Raw genomic sequence first — 16926 nt, 5'->3', positions numbered from 1 at the left:
TTTCCTTTTTAGTTTTATAGTCTCTCCCCTTGTTATTTCCCTTATCATTAGTAGTAGTAGTAGTGGGTTTGTATTATACCTTAGTTACTGGACTGTTCTTATCTCAATCCATGGGGTTTACATTCTTTCAATTTGCCTCCCTATCCCACCAGGAGCAGGGGCAAAGGGAAGTGCGTGAGAGGCTGCATTGTTCTGTGTCACCAGCTGGGCTTAAACCACGACACCCCGGTCTGGGGAGCACCTACATACCTTAATTCCCATGTCTTTTTGTCCCTCTTCAAAACAAGGCACCATGATTGAGGTTAATGTATTTCAGTTCACAAACTGAACTGAACTCACCATAGTTCAGGAACTATGCTGATCCCTCCCCATGATACAGAAATGTTGAGTAAATGGCAACTGGATTTCAGTTTAAAGCTCCCATATTAAGTCCTGAGTCCCATCTGTGTAACTGATGCAGATGTAACCTCTCTATCTGTTTCAGAATTATGATGGTTGCTGGTGACTTTGCATGTATTCTTTCAGCATCTTTTGTCTTCCATTTACAAATAAACCGTATCTATTAAGGTAAGGTGACATTTGCTTAGAGTATTTAAAGGCACACAAAAGCCTGGGGTATTTGTTCCATATATCCTTTTTATAAGCATTGGGTTGAATGTTCCTAGATCTCACAGGCACAGGATGTTAAATTGCCTTCACTGTGCTTCATATGAATAGGCAGAACAGTGCTGGGTCAGCAGGAGATAACACCTTAGCCCTCCTTCTATTCAAAGTAGCAAATGAACCAGAGTGGTGTTATTGTAAGGACATAAACACTTTTGCTTTCACTCTTTATGGCTACCTACTTATTTAATTAAATCAAATAAAGGGGTTCGGTCATCTGTATTTGAGAGATTAGGAATTCAAAATCAGACCTTCCAGTCAGTTTTCAATGAGATGTAAGGCTGCCTTCTCTCCTTTATGGAACACTAATTTCAGTTGTGTTAATCCTGATTTACAACACTTTCTCAGTTAAACTGATTTTAGTGCTCACTGCAAGGATAACTACATTGTTTATAAACACCTCCAGATGTCTGGAAAACCTTCTCTGAATGCCATATACATGTATGTGACATCTTAGCTATATGGATGATGTCACTTCTGTGAGGAGCGCAGATAGGTAGTTAGATTGGGTCACTCATTAGAATCTGTATATCAGCTTTGCCTCACCATGGCTTGGCTTGAAATGCAAAATTCAGCATCTTCTGTTTTCAGGCATGCTCACTCCATTCTATCTTCCAGTATTCACATTAAAAATGTTCAGGCTCAAGAATTACTGTCATGGTGAGACATGGGTCTCAACCAGTGGCCTGGTCTCCAAACAGGCAGACAGCTATCCACTCCTTAGGCTGGAAAGAAACTGCCCAGAACTTTTCTAGTAGACAGAACTCACTATGAAAAGATGGCAATAATGCTAATCAAAAATCTGAAAGCTTTCAAATACTGCAATAACTGTCTGAATAAAAAGTTTTCAATACTGACACTTTGTAAGTTTACTCTTTTTTTCTCAATCTTCCACCATGTCAACTATGTTTCACAAGTTATCCTTTGAGTGTACCAGCTGAGAATCAGTTATCTAAAGATGTCATGTCTTACATACCTGCAACTGTTCCAAAATGCTTAGCTAGAAAAGATAAGAGACTGAAAGGAAAACATTTGTGTTGATAAAAAGCAGAAAAGTGTTGATGCCTTGGTGAGGTCGCATCTGGAATATTGCGTCCAGTTCTGGGCCCCTCAGTTCAAGAAGGACAGGGAATTGCTTGAAAGAGTCCAGCGCAGAGCCACAAAGATGATTAAGGGAGTGGAACATCTCCCTTATGAGGAGAAGCTGAGGGAGCTGGGTCTCTTTAGCTTGGAGAAGAGGAGACTGAGGGGTGACCTCATCAGTGTTTACAAATATGTAAAGGGTGAGTGTCAGGATGATGGAGCTAGGTTTTTCTCAGTGATGTCCAGTGATAGGACAAGGGGTAATGGGTGTAAACTGGAGCATAGGAGGTTCCATGTGAACATCAGGAAAAACTTCTTTACTGTGAGAGTGACAGAGCACTGGAACAGGTTGCCCAGGGGGGTTGTGGAATCTCCTACATTGGAGATATTCAAGGCCCGGCTGGACAAGTTCCTGTGTGATGCGCTCTAGGTTACCCTGCTCTTGCAGGGGGGTTGGACTAGATGATCTTTTGAGGTCCCTTCCAACCCTCGGGATTCTGTGATTCTGTGATGCAGAGATGCTTAACTGCGTTTTCAAAGTCTAATATATTGCTCTGCTATACCAGCTATACATACAAGAAAGATTTTGTGATTAGCTATTCCTCAAAAGAACCTGTCAGCAATCAGGTTCTACAGATACTATTTGTAACAGATATTCTGATATTTGTACTACTACAAACAAATTAAAATGTGCCACAATGCAACATGGCACAGTAAACCAAATACAAAACTAATCTATTATAGCAATAAAGCTAACACAGGCACTTAGAATATTACTTCACAAGTAGCTAATCAGTCCTCTCAGATTCAAGATTATTTAGAGGGTATACTTGATAGCTCAAAGAAGAATGGTCAAATGGAAATGAACCAGCTAAGAGTACCACTGTGTAGCAAGTCTATCACTTGATAACCTTCCAGAAGAGCTGAAACAGATGACATGGTTGTTTACTGGGCCCTCAGTAAGTCTTCACTACAATAAAAATGCCTTGTGAATTAGTAACTAATTGGAGAGTGATCATTTTGAGACGCTGCCATAAATTTTCACATGACCATCTACAACACAATATAGAGTCCAAGCTGTCAGATTGGAGCTTCTTGGGAAGGGAAGAAGAATTAATTATTGAAAAACAAAAAGAAAAGTGAATGCTTTAAATCAGCATCATTTCTGAAGCCACAGATTTCCGCATAAAAACTCCCTACAGAGTTGGCAAATATCAAGACTGTACTCTAACCTTGTGGCAATGAAAATGCAATACTAAACAACTATGCTTTCCGTACCCAGTAAGTGCAGTTTCATTGTCTTGGAGATACTGCCTATAAACACAGGCTAAGAGGGTTGGGGTTATTCAGCCTGGAGAAAAGCAAGCTCCAGGGAGACCTTATAACAGCCTGCCAGTACCTAAAGAGGCCTACAACAAATCTGGAGAGGGACTTTTTACATGGACATGTAGTGACAGGACAAGGGGGAATGGCTTTAAACTGAAAGAGATTTGGATCAGATATTAAGAAGAAATTCTTCACTGTGAGGGTGGTAAGCCACTGGCACAGGTTGCCCAAAGAAGTTGTGGATGACCCATTTCTGGCAGTGTTCAAAGCCAGGTTGAATGGGGCTTTGTGCAACCTGGTCTAGTGGAAGGTGTCCCTGCCCATGGCAGGGGGCTGGAACTCGATGAACTTTAAGGTCCCTTCCAAACCAAACCAGTCTGGGATTCTATGATATTCTAGGACCCTGAACAGACAAGCAGATTTCCTTGCAATCATTTTACTGTTTTAATCCTGCTTGGAATTACAACAGCATTACTGCCAAATCATACTAGCAGGTGTGATTTTTTTACTTTTAGGTCTACCTAGAAAATGAGAAGGACAGTGACTCACCCAGCACAGGGAAGTACCCTAAAAGCAGATACTGCCGGGGAACTAAAATCTGAAACAAAAGTCCTGGGGAGAGAGAGCAGAGCAGGAATAAAAAAACCAGACAGTCATGTGTGTTTTCAGTGGAGTTATGAATATAGTTTAGTAGCATAAGAGTATTCATATATTGGCTATACAGTGGAGCAGGTATATTTATTAAATACATTCTATTTGATTTAATCTTAAAAACTGAAGGTTAAATTTTTCCTCTCCAACAAACTCCTAAATAACTATGCTCCCCATCGTCTGTGTGGTTCGATCTTTAATGGATTTATTCACAATCTCACCTCCCCCGTCACAGTAAGGCAAAAAAGTGTTTCTTCTGCCACACTACTCAGGACCTTGTTTATTTATGAAGTTGTTCCACAGTAACTGCATACAACATCTTTTCCTAATTCAGTGTCATAAGCATACATATTTTAAATTCCCTTCTATCCTAATAGCAAACTAACTCTCACACCAGAGTTACCCAAGACAGTAGAATTTCAGGTTGGCCTCCACTTAGCCCCATCACTGTCACCACCTCCCTTTGCAGCTGAGCAGGATCTCACATAGCTTGAGAAGACTTCACTTTGTGCTACTATAGAAACATAGTAACATAAAACATGGGTTATTGTGATGAGGTCTTGCTGAAAGGACATAATTGTCGCTGGTGTTTATGGAAATAGGGTCGGGCCTTTGATGTGATTGAATAAGCTGCACATTATACTATGTGATGTGCCAGTTAAACACCGATGAAAAGAAACAGAAGCTCTGCAACACTCATGGGAAATTACCACCACACAGTTTGAGTGTATGCATAAACACATTTGTACTTTAGTCTTCACCTGGAAAAATTTCTCATCATAGAGCAGGATTTCTATGTGCCAGCATATGGTTGCAGCTGTCTTGCTAGATGTTTCTGTAACTTTTGGTAATATTAATGGGCATTAAATACATTTGCTGAGGAAGTATACCCCTCTGTTAGTGTTCACTGTCACAAAGCCTGCCATTTCTCACAGCAGAACAGGGCTTTTGCTCTTAGTTAAACACCTAAATATTAATATTTCAGGCATCTGATAGCTCAGCACTGACCCATTTCATAGGGTTTGTTTGCTTAAAAATGCATTTAGGACAACTGCTGATCTGCCTGCAGAATACAATGTGGATATCTCATGAGTAGAGGTGACTTGAGTGAGCTTCATGGTAAAAGCTTGAGCCTTCACTATGCTTCTTAAACCACCTGAACCTGACCTCCAAAATATCAAAATACACCTTTTTTGAAGCAGCAGGTGATACATAAATAGTGCAAAGCTGACTAAGCATTCCACCTATTGCTACCATGTGTTTTACATGTATCTACAGGAATTATGTCTAACCTGTAAATGACTACAGCTTTTGCTTTGAGCAAAATACAAGCACCTATGTACAATTATAACTGCTCCATATGACACTTCCCAACAGTAGTCATTGTGGTAAGGTACTAGCACAGCACAAAAATAGGATCTAGCCCAAAGAGGGTCTTACATCAACACTTCTCTGACAAAAGAAAAACACAGACCCTTTACAGTTGGAAGGGAGTAAGACTAAAAGGCAGTCGCTGTTCTTAAGACCAAATAGACAGCATAAAACATAAGCAAATATTTCAGAGGACATGTAGATGGAAAAGGCATGAAAGGAATAGTTTCATACCATGAAATGGTGTTTGTATTTCAGCTCCTTATGTCCTGGGACAAGATTCTGTCACTACTGATACACTAAAAATATTTTCTTGCTGATGTGCACAACTAAGCAGCTGAAAAAGGCCACAGTAAATGACATCAGGATCATTTGTACCTTTAATCCACTCTAAAGTTGGAACTTGAAAACTTTTGCCCTAAAAATAACAATGCTATTGTATAATCATCCAATTTGTTATTGATAGTTGCTTATTTTTAGTGACTTTAAGGAGGCAGGAAGGAGAAGAACAAGTTAGTCTTTGATGTCTGTGGTTCCAACAGTAAAGAGCTGGAGACTTCTTTGAGAATAATTTAAATCTAATCAATTTAGCTCATCTGATACAACATTAGAGCAATAAAAAGGTTTAGTTGTACAAAGCAAAAAACAAAATCGATTAATAAGCAAATGCATAAAAACAAAGAGGAACAATCATCTGCGTAGCAGGAGGTGACTCGCCATCTCTACATTCTCTTTTTCACATCATCTGTTTTTCTGTGAAGTCCTTTGTATCAGTGCTAAGCAGGTTTAAAACTCTACCAAATACACCCATTACATTTTATACTGTATTAGTCCATGTGGAAGCCACATTACAAAATGCAGGAGGGTAGAAAAATCACAACTGGATCTGACATGAAAAGACATCATTAGACCATCACAGAGGTAGTGCTCTTCTTGACTAAAGAAGAACAACTATAAGCTACTGAAATCCTTTACACAGTCTACGAAACTAAACCTCTGTGACCCAAACTAAAAGCCAATACTTCAAGATTAGCAAAACTCCAAAAAAAGGAAACAGGACTATCAAAGAAACTACAAGAAATTGAAGGAGGAACCATCTTCTCTTCTAAAAAGGAAAGAAGGTAGAATATTCAGATACAGAGGTGCCAAGGAATCTGCAGCGCATGAAGACAGGGTTACCTGACCCTAAGGATGACAAAAGGGTGACCAGTCCTCCCGCCACACCATTCAGTTCAGAAAGGTCTTCAGATTTTGCAGTGCCACCCCACAACAACATCTGAACTCCTTTTCAGTGCACAGTGGCTCAGTCTCCAAATGTATTCTTTCACAGTTGGGTTCACACAGCCCAAAGCCCCTCCTAAGAACCTGTTCAGTCCACACAGACAGCAAGGTCTGCACACCAAGCCACAGCATGCTGTGAAAAGTGTGAAAACACTTTTGTTCCCTGCCGCCATTTGAGATCATACAGGCTGGTACTGAGCCACATCAGCACTGATCTAGGTGACCAAATAACCATCTGATGGCTAATGTTGACATAACCAAAGGAAATGGGAAGGGGCAAGGCAGGACCTTCTCTCCGGGTGTCAGAGAGATTTGCTCTGGTGTCTTAAGCCAACTACAATCATCTCTTTTAATAAGTCTATGTAATAAGTTACACAAACCTCTGTTATGTATTTTTATAGGCATTATCACAGATCAATAGGAATATCTGGGTTGGATGGGGCCTTAAAGATTATTTAATTCCAAACCCTCTGCCATGGGCACAGACACCTTCCACTCCAAGTCCCATCCAACCTGGCCTTGAACACTGCCACAGATGGGGCACATATGGGGATTATATATATATACCTATACTAGATAGTACTCTTGTTGCCCTTCAGAAAAATATTCTAAAGAGGAAATACACTGTTCAACAACTGAGAAGCAGTGATCTCAATGCTAAGCAGCACCCCTCAGCTTTCTTCAAAGTATCATCTAATTTGGATTTCACTCACATGAAATGAAGGCAACATGTAGAAGTCTAAAGCTGTGTATTGATAAATCCCAGCTGGAAGACCTGGCATGACTGAGGTGCAACTTAACCACCTAGATCCACAAGTATGATTTACAAATGCTGAAGCTTAAACTCCTTGTGTATCCCATGTTCAAGCTAAACACTCTCTAAGGGCCAAGTATGCAGCATCTGAAGGGCTGGCTATGGTAAGGGCACTTAGGCTTGCATTCCAGATGTTAGGACTCAAATAGATCTGTCGAACTGCAACTCTGAGAAAGGAGCCTCCTTGTCACAGGACAGGTTGGACTGCACAGCTGGACACAGCCCCAAGCACTGGACAGTGGAATCTGCTTAACTGTGATTGTTTCCTCTGAATGGCTTACGCTGAAGATAAGTAAAGCTGGATATATGCTAAATCCTACTCTGAAACCTTACCACTTCCTGTGAGCTGGCACTACACACCACCTTCCTTAGCACCCTGCTTACTTCAGCAGCTATGCATAAGCCCCTGAGGTTCTGTCCTTATTAGCAAGCAGTGAGACCAACCAGGGAAATACTACTAGAGTGACCACGCTGTGCAGAGGAGCCAGAGGGAAGGTGGCTTCTCCTTTAAGCCAGCTCTAGCCTGGTTCCATGAGCTGAACAGCCATGAGTGGCTGGAGGACATCTTCCAGTTCAGCGTCATCAAAAGCAATCCAGCAAATGCTGTCCAAGGTGCTCCGAGATTTAACCCAAAGGAGAGCTGATCAGGAAACGTGCTTCAAAAAGTACATTCGTTATTCAAGGAAGGAGCATTATACTGCATCCTTACTCACCACAGAGCCTGTACTAGGCACCTAAATATTTTGCACAGGAAGAGATGTCTCAGCCTTTTACTGGACCTGTCTTGTAAGTCACAGACAATGTCACTGATGCTTCATCTATACCTAGAGTAAAACAGAGACCACAAGTGAATTCTGACTGCACAGTTGTCCTGTAGAAGTCAGTGGAAGTCCTCTGGGACCAGAATTTCACCTTCAAAGTATTCCATTTTTGTTTGTTTCCTTATGAACTAGTTAGAAAACATTTTCCTAAATGAAAACTCTTGAGTAACCTTGTAACTTGCAAGCCCTCTGCAAGCTCACTGCAGTGCCAGGTGCTCTCACTCCTGACCACAAGACAGAGGCCCCAGACCAGCCCAGTGGGGCACAAGGTACCCTGGGCAGAACTGCCCTCTGACCAGATGCTCACCAAGGAATCTTCCTGCCAAAAACTAACAGAACTAAGAAAGAGAACACCCAGACTACAGGTCCATTGGAGGCTGCCTACCACCTGCCCTGACCCCTGCTGCAGCTGGCCAGGGCCTTGCTGGCTGGGTGCCCTGTGGGGTGTACGTGGGTGCTGGGGCGGCCGGAGGCCCTGTGGGGTGGGTGCCAGTGGGATGCAGCGGCGCTGAAGGGTGGCCGGGCCGTGGGGAGGCCCCGCGGGGGCAGTGCTGGGTGCCGGATGCCCATAGGCGGGCCGAGCTGTGCTACCCCATCACGGCCCGGCCAGCGCCGGAGTCCGCGGCATGTCCTCCCGCGCAGAGCTCCGAGGTCGGCCCCAAGGACTTCCCGCCGCCGCCGCGGCAGCCGCCACACACCCCGGCTCTGTGAGGGCGGCGGGGGAGGAGCAGGGGGAGCGGGCGGCGGGGCCGGGCGGCCGGCCCGTGGAGGCGCCGAATCCCTTCCCCCGACGCTCCTTCCTCCGCCGCGGCGCCTCCTCCCGCCGCCGCTCCTTCCCGCCTCGCCTCGCCCGTGCCTCACCAGCCGCGGAGTGGATCTTGGAGGATTTCCGCTGCAGGGACATCCTCAGCGCCGAGTCCAGGCCGGCCCTGTTCGGCATGCTGCGGCCGCGGCGGCAGGCGAAGCCCGCGGCGGGCTAGTGCGGCGGCGGCAGCGGGCTGGCCATGGCCCCCCCTCACGCAGCGCCGCGCTGCGGCCTGGCTACGGGGGCGGGCGGGGCGCTCAGCCCCCGCCGGATCGGCTCCGCGCCGGGGCCGCAGGTGCGCTTCTGCGGAGGTGCTGCGGCCTCCTGCGCCCCTGCCCTGCGCGCCGGGGCCGGAGTAACCGTCCGTGCACGGCGGCTGCCTCTTCGTGCCTGTCGGGCGCGACACCGCGGCTGGCTCCGCAGCCCCTCTCGGGCCCCACGCACCGGGGGACACGGAGTGCGGCCCCAGGTGCCTACCGGGCTCCTCCGCTAACGCCCCCAGGGACAATGCGGGGTGCAGAGCCGTCTCCTCATAGTGCCTGAGGGGAACAGCGGCTTCCCGGGGAACAGAGTTAACGACCTGGCCCTGCCCAGCGTTGTTACGCTGTTCTGTAGGTTGTGAACGGGCTCGCTCTGGTTCTCACGTCCCTGCAGCCATCTGTACCTCAGCTAAGCGCTACTCCTCTGGTAACACGGCCTCTCACAACTTGGTATACCCAGCGTGAATCATTACCTAAGGTACGATGAAGTCAGCGCCCGGTTTTGAGGGTTTTGGGTTTTTGACGTGTCTGTCTGAAACTAGTATTTTACTGCTATTTTAGGCACATAAAGCCCCTCCTGAGATCAGGATCCCTGTTTCTTCCAGTTAACAAGAGCACCTTTCATCACGTGGCATGCTGCCAGCCTCTTCACAAAAGATACTGTTCCTTCTCAACTTAAAATACCCAGTAAATCAAGGATAAAAAAAGAAGTGGAGGAAATCGATCAATAAGCCACTAACTCTTACAGTGCATCGCCTTTCTGTGCAAAATGTTTGCAACTGTGAGAACTTACCCACCAAGGACAGGCACAGAAGGAATGAAATTGGAGGCAGGGATGATAGAAATAACTAAAGAGAAGCCTCACGATCTTTACAGATGTTGGTGTCAGGCATAGCTAGCAGTGGTTGCCACATCCTAAGGGGTTGTCTTTGAGCTTCGAGGTAGGATGGTTTAAATGAGACAGAAGCTCTTACAGGATGAGGATTTATTGAGTTTTGGGAAGATGTACTGCATAAGAAATGGTCCCCACTACATTCAAGGTTTGTGAAAAATGGCCCTAAATCTGCATCTAAACCACTCTACCATACGGAGTTGGCTAGCGTACACGATGGAGAATTCGGGTGCTATTTCAAAGATCATAAATAGTGCTAAACCACTGAATCTTGCTGCGCTTTGGTGTCCTCACATATAACATGGAAACTGATATTTTCCTGCTACAATTTCACAAGAAGTCGCAAATAGAAATTGTGTTAACAAATCACTTTGCACTTCATAAATGTGGAGTAATACAGAACTGCAGCATTTTACACTGACTTCACCAAATACATCATAGTCCACCTTCAGGTGTTTGCTTTGGGGCAGGACTGCTGCAGACATACATCTTGGCCTTTTACTCTTGTGGATTTTACCACTCAGGGCGAAGGCTCGCCTTTTGTGAATCCGGTAAGGGCAATGCTGAATGCTGGCATTCCTGTATGCCTTTCCCATTTTAAGCCCAATGTCGTGGAGGTGGTTATTTTCATGAGCATGATTTTCTCCATCAGCTTACCCTTTTGCCTTTGCACAAATGATTTTCTGTTGTGGTCAGGTTTTTTGCAGCAGTAGGAATTGCCTGGAGAACAGAGAATGTGTTGTTAGCTAGTAGACAAATGAAAGTGAAGTTCACTTTGGGTTCAAGCTGTTAGATCAGAGTCAAGAAAGGTGCTCCAAAAAAGGGACCAAAAAAGAATGGCAACTCATGTTTTCATGTTTACTTTTTCTTCAGAAATTTACCCTCAGGTGACCTGTGTTTACAGCTAGAAGTGTTGTCGACTGTAAGACACCAGCCCTATCAGCCTGCAAATGCACTTGTTCCTTCTCATCTGCTACACTGGCTTTCACCTCTGCAGCCTCAGTGTTCTCAATGAGTGCCCCAGCCAACACACCATCTGGCTTGCATCTATGCAGGGCTATTTAGTCATGTAAACTTGACTACTTAAGCTCCTCAAAGAGATTTAATTACCCAACCCACACATACCTCAACAAGCCTGAGATATAGACCTGTAGAAGGCAGATCTCTAAGTATTAGCAACCAGGCATTTCAGTGATGCTTAGTGGCATTGAAGAAAGAATTGTCTGAGAAAACAGAGTGAGCAGGATGCTCTCAATAACTGAAAAAGAACCTGAGTCCTGCTCAGCAGGTTTGGGAGTCAGGCCCGCAGGAAAGCTAAGTGTGCAGTCTAGAGGTTACCATGAGTTGTTGTGTTTCTGAAAGCTCACATTCATTAGTAACCAGCTGATGGGTAGCATATTAGTCCTGAGTTTTGTAGAAAAGAAACAGTTTGTTCAGCTGTGCAGGACTCACCTCTGTCATTTTGTTATGCAACTTCTGTCTTTGTCACAGCACTGATGTGCACTAAATTGTGTATTATCAGACCATGAGTCATGGCAGTATGATTCCCTGGGGTCTGTCATAATGGCTCCATGGTTTGAATGATGTACCAAAAAACAGGAGTTAGTAGTTTTCAAATTATGATGTGCTCAGTTTTCTAGTATTTATAGCAGTGTACTTTCAAAGAGCTCAGTGTGCATAATAATTACTTCAATGTAATAAATAAAGCAAAGGCAGGAAAAATGGTCCTGTGGTTAACGTGCCAGGCTAAGAGACAGGATATCTTTATTCTATTTCTGACTGTGCCAGATACCGTCTGGGACTGTGGGGAGATTGTTAAGCCCAAATTTCTAAGACATGCATCCTTTGCTCCAATTACTAATGATATACACAGAATTTGGTTTAAAAAAAAAGAAAGAGACACATCTTAGAATTTATTATTAGTACAGTGGAAAACTTAATAGCCAAATCAATCGAAGGGCTATCAGGTGAGAGGTAATTATTACACAAAAATAAAGAAAACAAAGAAAGAAAGTAAAGAATGCTACCACAAAAGAATATCAGAAATAATAATGCAGTTAATTATTCTGTAGACAGACTCTTCCTCTCTGTTCTTTTCCCCTCATTTTGGTGGTGTGCTTACCCTTCTGGCAGCCCCTTGGGACCTAGGGTTGTCAAGTGCTGGCCTTCCTCAAGCAATGGGTGTTGGGGCTGCAGCTGGTCACTGGCGTCTTCTCAATAAGTTCTCTGCTGTTTTCAACAATTACACCTTGCTCTTTCTTCATTTGTCTATGGCTCCATGTTACATGCAATTTTATTATATATGATGTTATTTATTTATGTTACATACTTGTTCTTTGTGTTATCCCCAAACCAGCTTTGCTCAGTTCCCAGGCCTGCTATAGCTGACTACTGGTTCTTTATAGCCCTGAGTTCTCCACTGCCAAGGCTGCGCCTTTTTTTTTATCGTCCTATGCCTCCTCTACAATGTCCTGTGTCCCCACTTTCAGGGGACTCTGCTGTCATACCAGGCCTGTATTCCTCTACACTACATCATGTTAGTTATAAATATCTCATTCTACACAGTATAATTTCTTGCCACTCTCCATATGAAAGCTACAGTCATGCCATACAAAGTTAAGCAAAAGTAAAAGAGTTAGACATAACCACCTACTCATTAGAGATACTGCTGTTACAGCTAAAGAAAGTAAAAAGAAAGCCATGAACAGGTCAAGAAAAGTTCAGACAAGACGAGTCATGAGGCCTTGCAAACTCAGTACAGAACCTGTGGCCTCCTACCAACATGAAATTGGTTCTCATTTTGTAGCAGGAGGTGATCAGTGATTTGCCTGAAAAATACTGAAAAAAAATAAAAAGATGGAGTCTTTTCTATATTAACACTAACAAAACCACTGAAACTAAATGAAGAAAAATAATATATTATTTTCCTAGTATGATCAAGACTAGGTACTGGTCTAATGGAAGGTGTCCCTGCCCATAGCAGGGGGGTTGGAACTAGGGGATCTCTAAGATCCTTTCTAAGCTGAACCAGTCTGTGAGTCTATGAATCTACGTCTCCGGGAATCCAGACATGCAGATGCAGGGCCGCGGTGCTTGTGCCCCGGGGAGCGCCTTGCTGCTCTCCAGCACCTCGGAGAGCTCCCGCCGGCGGCCGGGGACAGCTCCCGCCGAGGTCCTGCGGGGAAAGCCCGCGCTGCGCCGGGATTTGCCGCTGGTCCGGCGGGGATTTGCCACTGGCAGGTGCCGAGCGGTTCCCGCTGCGCTGTGCGCAAAGGGCACGGGGAACAACCTGAATCATAGAGTCATGGAATGGTTTGGGTTGGAAGGGACCTTCAAAGGTCATCTAGTCCAACCCCCCTGCCACGGGCAGGGACACCTTCCACTAGATCAGGGGGCCCAGAACCACATCAGCCTGGCCTTGAATGTCTCCAGGGATGGTGCATCCACCACCTCTCTGGGCAACTTGTGCCAGTGTTTCACCACCTTCAGTGTAAAAAATTTCTTTCTCACTTCCAGCTTGAATCTCCCATCTTTTAGTTTAAAACCATCACCCTTATCCTATTGCAACAGACCCTGCTAGAAAGTCTCTCTCAATCTTTGTTATAAGCCCCTTTTATATATTGAAAGGCCACAATAAGGTCTCCCCAGATCCTCCTCTTCTCCAGGCTGAACAAGCCCAGCTCTCTCAACCTTTCCTCATAGCAGAGGTGCTCCATCCCTCTGATAATTTTTGTGGCCCTTCTTTGGACCCTCTCCAAGAGATCCAATCTTTTTCCTGTGCTAAGGACTCCAGAGCTGGGTGCAGTACTCCAGATGGGGTCTCACCAGAACAAAGTAGAGGGACAGAATCACCTCCCTCAACCTGCTGGCCATGTTCCTCTGGATGCAGGCCAAGATACAATTGGCCTTCTGGGCTGCAAGTGCTCCTTGCTTGTGTCCAATCTTTCATCCACTAGCACCTGAAGTCCTGTGCCAGTACAATTTCCGTCACTTAATTTTGCAGTTGGTTTTGCTTATTTTTATTTTAAATTTAGGTTAATTTTATTCCAGCATTAACATCAGCACTCCCTGCGCAGTGCTGTGCAAAGTGCCCAAGAGCCTTTGCCCCATCCTGCCTCCCCATGGCAGCGCACCGGGGAGAAGCCAATTTTTCCCCATGTATTTGTTTCTTGCCCTCTCTATTAGCAAAAGTTGTGTCTCGGAGGTGGAAAGCAGCCGCTTTGCGGGGTCACCTTTTGGGACAGGTCCGTGCTGCGCACGGGAGGCACGGTCGAGCCAGCTCTCGCTCCTTGTTGCCTGGCGCCCTCTCCTGCCCGGCGGCACCGCTTCATCCCGGCAGCGGGCAGCTGTGTCTGAAGTGAGCAGGTTATGTGCGCTGGGCACCGGCCCGGCCGCTGACCCGAACAGTCCGTGTCATTCAGCTTGTTCTGCCTCCCCCACGTCTACGACCATAGAAGTCAGATGGAATCACATCATTGTGTTTCCGGGGGTTTGGGTGTTTCAAATTGCATTAGTCTCACAGCGTGCTTCTTAGAATCATAGAATAGTTAGGGTTGGAAAGGACCTCAAGATCATCCAGTTCCAATCCCCCTGCCATGGGCAGGGACACCTCACACTAAACCATGTCATCCAAGGCTCTGTCCAACCTGGCCTTGAACACCGCCAGGGATGGAGCATTCACAACTTCCCTGGGCAACCCATTCCAGTGCCTCACCACCCTCACAGTAAAGAACTTCTTCCTTATATCCAATCTAAACTTCCCCTGTTTAAGTTTGAACCCGTTACCCCTTGTCCTGTCACTACAGTCCCTAATGAAAAGTCCATCCCCACATTCTTACAGTGAGCTGGAAAGATTGATCCATGTGATGGCCCAGAGCACAGTACAAATGCAGGGGCATAATGTGAATTAAGTGACTGAAATCAGCAGGGAGGCCACAGTCATCGTTTGAGATTCATGTACAAGGAAAAAAAATAATTAAAAATTGAGTCTGGGGACTTGGAGATGTCTTAAAAAAAAATAAATAAGGGACTGAATTTTAGAAACCTTTTGCTGAAGTAACCCCAAACTTGGTTTTTTACTTCAGTCCCATAGCGAACAGATAATGTCAAGAAAACAAACTAAGCAAATGGAATCTAACCAGTCTGAATAGGAAAAAGGTCTCAGCTGTCATAGTAGGATAGCCCCCAGCTGTAGTGTCTGCACCATGATAAAGGAGGCCAGTACAAGGTCCTGAATCCAGACATGCAATAATTCTAACTTAATCATTACACTGTGATGATTATGTTTTTTCCTTATGAATAAAAGCTTTTCCCATACAGAATTATGTATATGTGTGTGTGTGTCTGTGTACACAAGGACATAACCTATGTGCTAGGCAAGGAATAGTACGATTCTTTACTCTCTGCATGCAAATTACATTGAATGAATGCAATTAACTGCATTGCAAAATGGGTTTAATATAAGTAAAAAGAATAGTACCAGCAAACTAAGTGTTCTATTCATGCATCACTCACTCAGATAAGGGCAAGACCTCTGTATTAAAATAGCAGCACGGTGTCCTGTCCTGAGCACGTGTGCTTGAAGGTAAAGGGATGAGCCATCATTAATGTAGCTCCAACCTGTGTGAACTGCAGAAATAGCTCACAGGCTGGGTAAGGTATGTCGAATGTTCAGCACAGTAGAACCAGTGTTGTGTAAGGAAATGCATTAGAAGTAAAGTGGCCTAGATGAAGGCTAAAGATGAGACAGAAAGGTGCAAGACAAAAAAATCAAGTGCTTTTCTTAGAAGTAAAGTAAGCGATATACTGTATCTGTTCCACTTTACTCAGGACAAGGACTCCAGCTGTGGGTTATAATAAATGCTCAAAATGATAGGACAAAGTGATCCCACACATCCCATTATAGCTATTAAACCTGTAGAAGAAGATCAAAGCTGTGTTTGTTTTGTTGTGTATATGTTTCACTTTTGCATTTCAGACAATTTACATTACACTAGGGATAAATTTAGTGGTGGGATAAATACCTTCTGGAGTAAGTGCAAATGCCAAGGAGCAACTTGCAGTGAGCTGGTATTTGGTGACCCTGCTCCAGGTCTCAGTTAGACTACGTGAAGTCCAGTGTAAGCTCAGGGAAGGAAAGGAAATGGGAGACATTTTGCTGTGAGGTACTCTGTGCCTGCAAAGGGGGGGCTCATCCCTTTCCCGCTGTAACCGGGAGCAGGCTGAGGAAGGCTGCAGGATGCTGGGCAGTACTTGCCTGGTGTTGATGGTTTCTGTGTTGTCCTGGGTTAAGCCCAGTCAGCAACTAAGAACCACGCAGCCACTTGCTCACCCAACCTTTTCCTTCCCCCTGGGCAGGATGGGGAGGAGGTTGCCCGGAGAAGCTGCGGCTGCCCCATCCCTGGCAGTGTTCAAGGCCAGGTTGGACAGGACTTGGAGCAACCTGGTGTCCCTGTTCGTGGCAGGGGGGTTGGAACTGGATGAGCTTTAAGGTCCCTTCTAACCCACGCCAATCTGTGATTCTATGGAACATGTCACAGACCTATTGAAACACAAAACCAGTGTGATGTCCTTGTATTAGTTTTGGAGCTATTTGAGACACTGTGTTCAATAAATTCTGAAAGGGAGATGATGAAAACTATGAGTGATGCTCCCATTATCCCAAATCTCTCCCCATTTCTAGACATGTACATGATTGACACAAACTTTTCAGTAGTGCCAGAGGAAACAGTCTGTTCCCAAGATGAAAGAATCAAAAAAAAAAGGCTTGGAAACAGTTGCAGTTGTACAAAAAGATCTAATGAACACGAAAGGAAAAGGAAATTAAAGAGTCTGAGGAATGGGGTGAAATTAAAACACTTCTGCCCAGTTTGCAGTTAGTTGGCAACACAGGAATCCATTTCAACATCATATATTATTAAAGAAAGACAATTAGAGCGGCATACAAGCTCTAATACCAG

Source organism: Psittacula echo (genome assembly GCF_963264785.1).
Source record: "Psittacula echo genome assembly, chromosome: 3".
In the NCBI taxonomy this organism is placed as follows: Eukaryota; Metazoa; Chordata; class Aves; order Psittaciformes; family Psittacidae; genus Psittacula; species Psittacula echo.
This window is presented reverse-complemented; position numbering follows the sequence as displayed.